The 5567-nt window shown below is 42.1% G+C and overlaps 1 protein-coding gene across 1 annotated transcript in view; it reads left to right on the top strand.

The window, feature by feature from the left end:
- Positions 1–5567, top strand: part of LOC119408340 (leucine-rich repeat and immunoglobulin-like domain-containing nogo receptor-interacting protein 2) — a 362179-nt gene that overhangs the window by 180533 nt on the left and 176079 nt on the right. The window lies entirely within an intron of this gene.

The raw sequence follows: 5567 nt of genomic DNA, 5'->3' as shown, positions 1-5567 counted from the left end.
GACTCTGTACCACAGAGCAGACAGCGTCCCCACTAGCTCAGGAGCCAGGCAGAAGGAGAAATCCCACACAAGACAGGCTCTAGAGCAATGTGGATATCCTAACTGGGCCTTCCTGAAAGCAGAGAAGAAACCCAAACAGGACTCCAGTCAGCCAACAGGTGAAAAGGAGGAACCCAGACCCAGACCAGTGGTCATTCCATATGTTGAGGGAGTATCAGAGAAACTGAGACATTTATTTTCTAAACACAATGTCCCAGTGGCTTTTAAACCCCAAAATACATTAAAGACTGGTTCATCCCAAAGATCCAGTCCCCCGGCACAAACAGAGTAATGTTGTGTATGTTGTTCAGTGTCAGGAGGTGATCAGTCTTACATCGGGGAAACTAAACAGCCACTGGCCAAAAGGATGGACCAGCACAGAAGATCAACATCATCAGGTCAGGACTCTGAGGTCTACACTCATCTCCAGGCCAGCGGTCACTCTTTCAGGGATGAAGATGTTCACTTCCTATCTGATTTACAGCTGGTAAATCAACGTTCTTAATAATGTTAGTTTGTGTTTACTTCAGTTACACAACAACCAACTGAGTTTTTATTTTTCCTGAAAGAAGAAGAAGCTGTCTCCCACCAGGCGGACCGGTTCTGAACGAGGCTCGGCCCAGGTGCAGTGCAGGAGGACGTCGAAGAGAGAGATGTTGGATGAACTATTTATTTAAAATTCCCCTCAGTTCTTTTATTCAATCCATTAAATGTTTTAAGTTGCATTAATCAAAGTAGTGACTTCCTGAACGAGCCAGATGAACAACGTGGGACATCCAGGATGAAAACAAGAGTCCAGTTCATTCATGCAGTTTACTGTTAACTTGTTTTAATAGTGTGTTCAGTTTAATTATCAGTGTTTGTGTGACAAACAGTTTGTGGTGTTGAATAAATAAATAAAAATTAAACCTGATGTCTTCATTTTCAACTTTAATAACACGCAATATGTTTAGCATCATTTTAATCAAATAATTTGAATTACATAATGTCCAGATAGCTTCATTATATATCTCAAATTTAAGATAAATACTGTTTATTATTAAACTGTTATTATTTAGCACATTTAGATGTTATAGTGCAGCACGACGTGTGCACGTGCCTCGTTCTATAAACAGTGACATTAGAACTGGATCAGACTGTGTCTCTTCCAACACAGATGTCGGTCACAGCAGCTGTAATCTGACGTAGATTAACTACGAGATTAAAATATATTCCATCAGTCGAGGTTCTGAAAGCAGTGTGTCGCCGCCATGTTGATAGAAATATAGTGTCTGTCCGCTCGTGCGTGTGCGCATGTGGTTTAACACAAAGCCTCAGCGGGAGATGTTTACATCATCAGCGGGGGGTCAGAGAAAAACCTCCACTCTGGAAGGTGGGTTCAGAAACATCTGGATTCAAAGAGGGGGGGGCCACTGGTGTCGTGTAGATGATCAGCAGAACCTCAGAGAAGAAGCTGAGGATGCTCTCAAACTATGCGCCGTGTAAACGGCCCCTGAGTTTGTTGCCGCTCAGAAGACCTGATTAACTTTGTTAAATTTTTCTACCTGGATTACCGAGCATGCATCAGGAAATATGTACTTATACTCAGATTTGTTGAGTAAAGTATGCAGATAAAACTGTTTCGTTCACATTGAGCATGTGCCCACATTTCAGAATCACCTACTAATTAATGTGAAAACAGTTCCAGAGTGAAACTTCTGAAACTGCTCAGTTTGATTTAGTTCGGGAAAATCTATTCATGTTTGGTTTTCTAGTATTCGTTGAGTATCTTTAAGTTTGCTGGAAGTGAATTAAAATGTTTTCTTACCAGTCAGCAGAGCAGAGAGTGGCACGGCTCAGTTCTGCAGAGGAAACCAAACCAACGTGTAAATGTGTCAGCTGACTGTATGTGTGAGAGTCGAGCTCCAACCAAACCCTGAGAAAAACTCACTGTTGTAAAAAATGTCTCCTCTTGTTAATTGGGTGCTGTTAAGTGATAATGAGAGATTACTGGGTGTTTACACTGGTTGGCTGCATGGTGCCAACAAACAAAATTACAATCTGTTCTTCTTTTTGAGAGGATTAACTTGCAGTGCTGCAGCTTTGTGCTGTTAATTATTGCTAAAACAAGGTAGAATATTAAATTTATGAACAATGTTGTCACTCATGGACCAGTGGTTGTGCCCACCAGCCTGGGGCAGATATTCAGTCATTTAAAAACGTTATCTGAATAAAATGATCATTCGTCTTATGTGCAAGCAAAGCTAATGTCAGCTCATTTAAATATGAATATCACTGCACACAAAGCTGTCCAAACCCGTACGTGTCCTCGTAACGATTATTCATAAAATCTGCACACTGAAATGGTGCAACGTGTTTGCTAATTTTCTGTAAAGCATTTTGCTGTTCCTGAAGTTATTTTTGTCGTCCTAACATTTCCTGAAGCGAGTTTGTCATGTTGGTGTTTGGAGGAAGGAATATGGACCAAACTGCATGATTCACCTCTTTCCAGGCCCAAAGTTGTCCCTTTTCATTTGGATCATGGCGGCTTCTGTGAGGTGATGCCATTCTAAAAGGCAAGCTATCTGCAAGCCAGTTTGTTTCTGGTTGTGGTTGGGTCTGGAATGGGTGTGTGTGTGTGTGTGGGGGGGGGGGGGGTGTCGTGCTGAGCAGCAAAGCTCAGTTTTTAAAGTGAGTCAATTCTGTGGCCACCCAGAGGCAAGTCATTCAGACGAGCACAATGTGGATTATCCTGCCCAGCCTGTGCTGATTCTTCCATCGACGGCGAGGTGCAATGCTTCCTCTAAAACTACGAGTGAGAACAGACTCAGGAAAGATAGTTCAGCAGATTAATTGTTGCCTGAGACAAAAAGGAAAACAAATAGACCAACAAGGTGATGAGACGTTTACGGTGAAATGCACATTTGTTCTTTATTTGCAGTTTTGCCACATTGTCTCTCGGGAGACCGAGACAATCTGGACACCAAATGTTGCATTCTGAACACACGTTGACCTCACAAATTGTTACAAGATAGATCTCAGGCGCAGAATTCAAACGTGCTCATGCACTATGAGAGCATTTGTGTCATCATGCTGTGCAACCCGCTGACCTGCGTCCAGGGTTTGTTTTAACTGCAGACATGTTGGAAGCGTTCTCCAACCCACTTTACATTCCATGCCTGTGCTGAGGGCTGTGCAGGACTCCTGCAACGTGATGCATGAACTTCAGAGTGAATCTGACATCCAGGTTCATCAATGTGTATTCTTTGAGCAGAGGAGTGACAGCCCTGTGCATTATACATGCAGCCTTACCACAGAAAGAGAAAAAGGGAGTAACTGCATGAAATGATAGTTTTCTATTTGTTTGCTGACGAGCAGTCTTGCTGTCTGCTTGGAGAGTGATATTTATGGCCTGTATTTTCAGTCATGGTGCCCCGTCTGTAAGGCTGTGCTCTTTTTGAGTGAGTCATGGTGGGCTGCATGCACACTGGAGCCTCAGATGTGTCACTGTTCATTCTGTCATGTGTCAAAATGCCTCAGAAAGTCACAACGGCGTCTCATCTGAGTGGCACTTACAAGGAGTTGATTCTGGTGAACAAAAATTAAGTCACTAATGGGTTAAATGTTGCTGTAATTACTGTACGTCCCGACTGAAATGTGGTGATTGTTCCTGTCAGCAGACATGATTGCTCCACCTCAGGAGTGTATTTAAGAGGTATCAAACAGGATCCCTTTTGCTTCTCAGAGACTTTGTTGACAATGACAGTAATGGCTTTGGAAGGCTTGCAGAATAAAAATGCCAAAAGCTTTTATTTGTAATGTGCCACAATGAAAAAAGATGACAAAACATGACCTTCTGTGTCATTTAATGTCTGTAAGTAAAGCAGGTGATGCTGCTTTCATTGTTAATACTGCCTGGAGCGTCAAATTATCTTTTCAAACTGCACAGAATTTTTGCTGAAAAAGTGACATGAAATAAGCTGACAGAGCTCAGATCTTCTGTGCCCAAAGTGCTGCTGGAAATATGAAATCCAGTGATTTCAGAGCCTTTGGGATGAACCTAAAACTTCCTCAGTGTTGCCTACTTTTCTTGATTTGTATTCAAACTAATTTAAAAAAAAACTCGACTGCATTAAATGTACACAGGGGCTTAAAATGAATATCTTCTCTTTTAGGAGCAGCAGAAAAATGCATGATGGGCGCTGGTGTTTCGGTTAGTTTGCTGCAAAATGTCTACAATTGGCACAAAAAATAACATAAAATAAAATAAAAACATAAAACCTGTGCTCTGTGGGTCTCATTATGCTTGGTTGAACAAGAAAGAAATATGAGGTGCAAGTCAGTCTGGCTCCAAAACCCCAAACCCAAACATGTAGCTTCAATTGTGCAGATCAACCATTTCAAACTAAAACCATGAAGGTGTCAGTGCACAGTTTGTGAACAGATTCAATGTGCATCTGTCTAAAAAAGTTCAATCTGGTCCTCTGGATATTCAAAAAACAAAACAACAACAAAAAATGTAGAAATGGTTCATCTCTCATCCTGAGGACTTCCTCAGTCTGAGGAGCTGTATTCAGCTCAGTCTCTTAAATAGCACCTTCTCAGAGTGGATCAACCAGTTTGCTGCTGACAACCAGAACCAGCTGATCACATGCTCAAGAAGGACCATCAGCCTAACAATGGATCATTAGCACCTGATGGCTGTTTACTGTTCACAGAGGGCTGAGTGATACTAGCAATCACAGCATTGTAAGAGGGGGACAGTTGAACACGGAGTTGAACTGCTTGTATACCTGGATTATTGAGCATGGACTTTGTTGTTTTCAACCAGTTTGACACAACTGTCAACAAGGAAGAGGGCCGGCAATGGAGGAGGGGGCGTACCAAAGAGACCATCTTATCACAAGCAGAACTGGTTTGTTCCTCTTCTGTCCAGATGACCTGACTGAAAAATGTTGGATTGTATACCTGGATTATTGAGCATGGACTTTGTTAACAACGCCAATCATTTGAGGAAACCATGCTTTCTTGTTTTTATATTGCTTAAGTTTCCTCAAATACTCTGGGATGGTTGAAGATGATTATTTTTAACCCCCCTTACTTTACATGACGAGCTGGCCCAGAGGCAACAAACACATAAACTGTAGCTGAGCAGAAGGTTAGAGTAAAGACAGTGATATTACCCACCATGGGAACAAGCATCACAAAGCTAGGATGGGCCCATGGTGCCAGAGAGCAACACCAGCTGAAGAGGAGAATCCTAAAAGCAACATCAGTGATGCTCTCATGAAACTTTTAGAAGGAGCGTGTTTCAGAGTTTGCTCTGCATGGTTCCAGTCATTAACAGCAGAAAACTGAAGTGATGAGCGGCCTCTTACGGCTTCTTGACTTCAGCACGACAGAAAGAAAATCAAAGTGTGCTTATAGGAGTGAGAAATGGAGCATTTTATTTTGTTAAATATTTGTCGATCTCAGTTTTATCTCGCTGTTCCTACTTCCTGTCCTCTCTGTTCCTACTTCCTGTCCTCGCTGTTCCTACTTCCTGTCCT

The sequence above is a fragment of the Nematolebias whitei genome, chromosome 4 (assembly GCF_014905685.2).
Source record: "Nematolebias whitei isolate Nwh7 chromosome 4, NemWhi1, whole genome shotgun sequence".
Lineage (NCBI taxonomy): Eukaryota > Metazoa > Chordata > Actinopteri > Cyprinodontiformes > Rivulidae > Nematolebias > Nematolebias whitei.
Note: the sequence above shows the minus strand (reverse complement) of the source record. Positions and strands in the feature narration are given on the sequence as shown.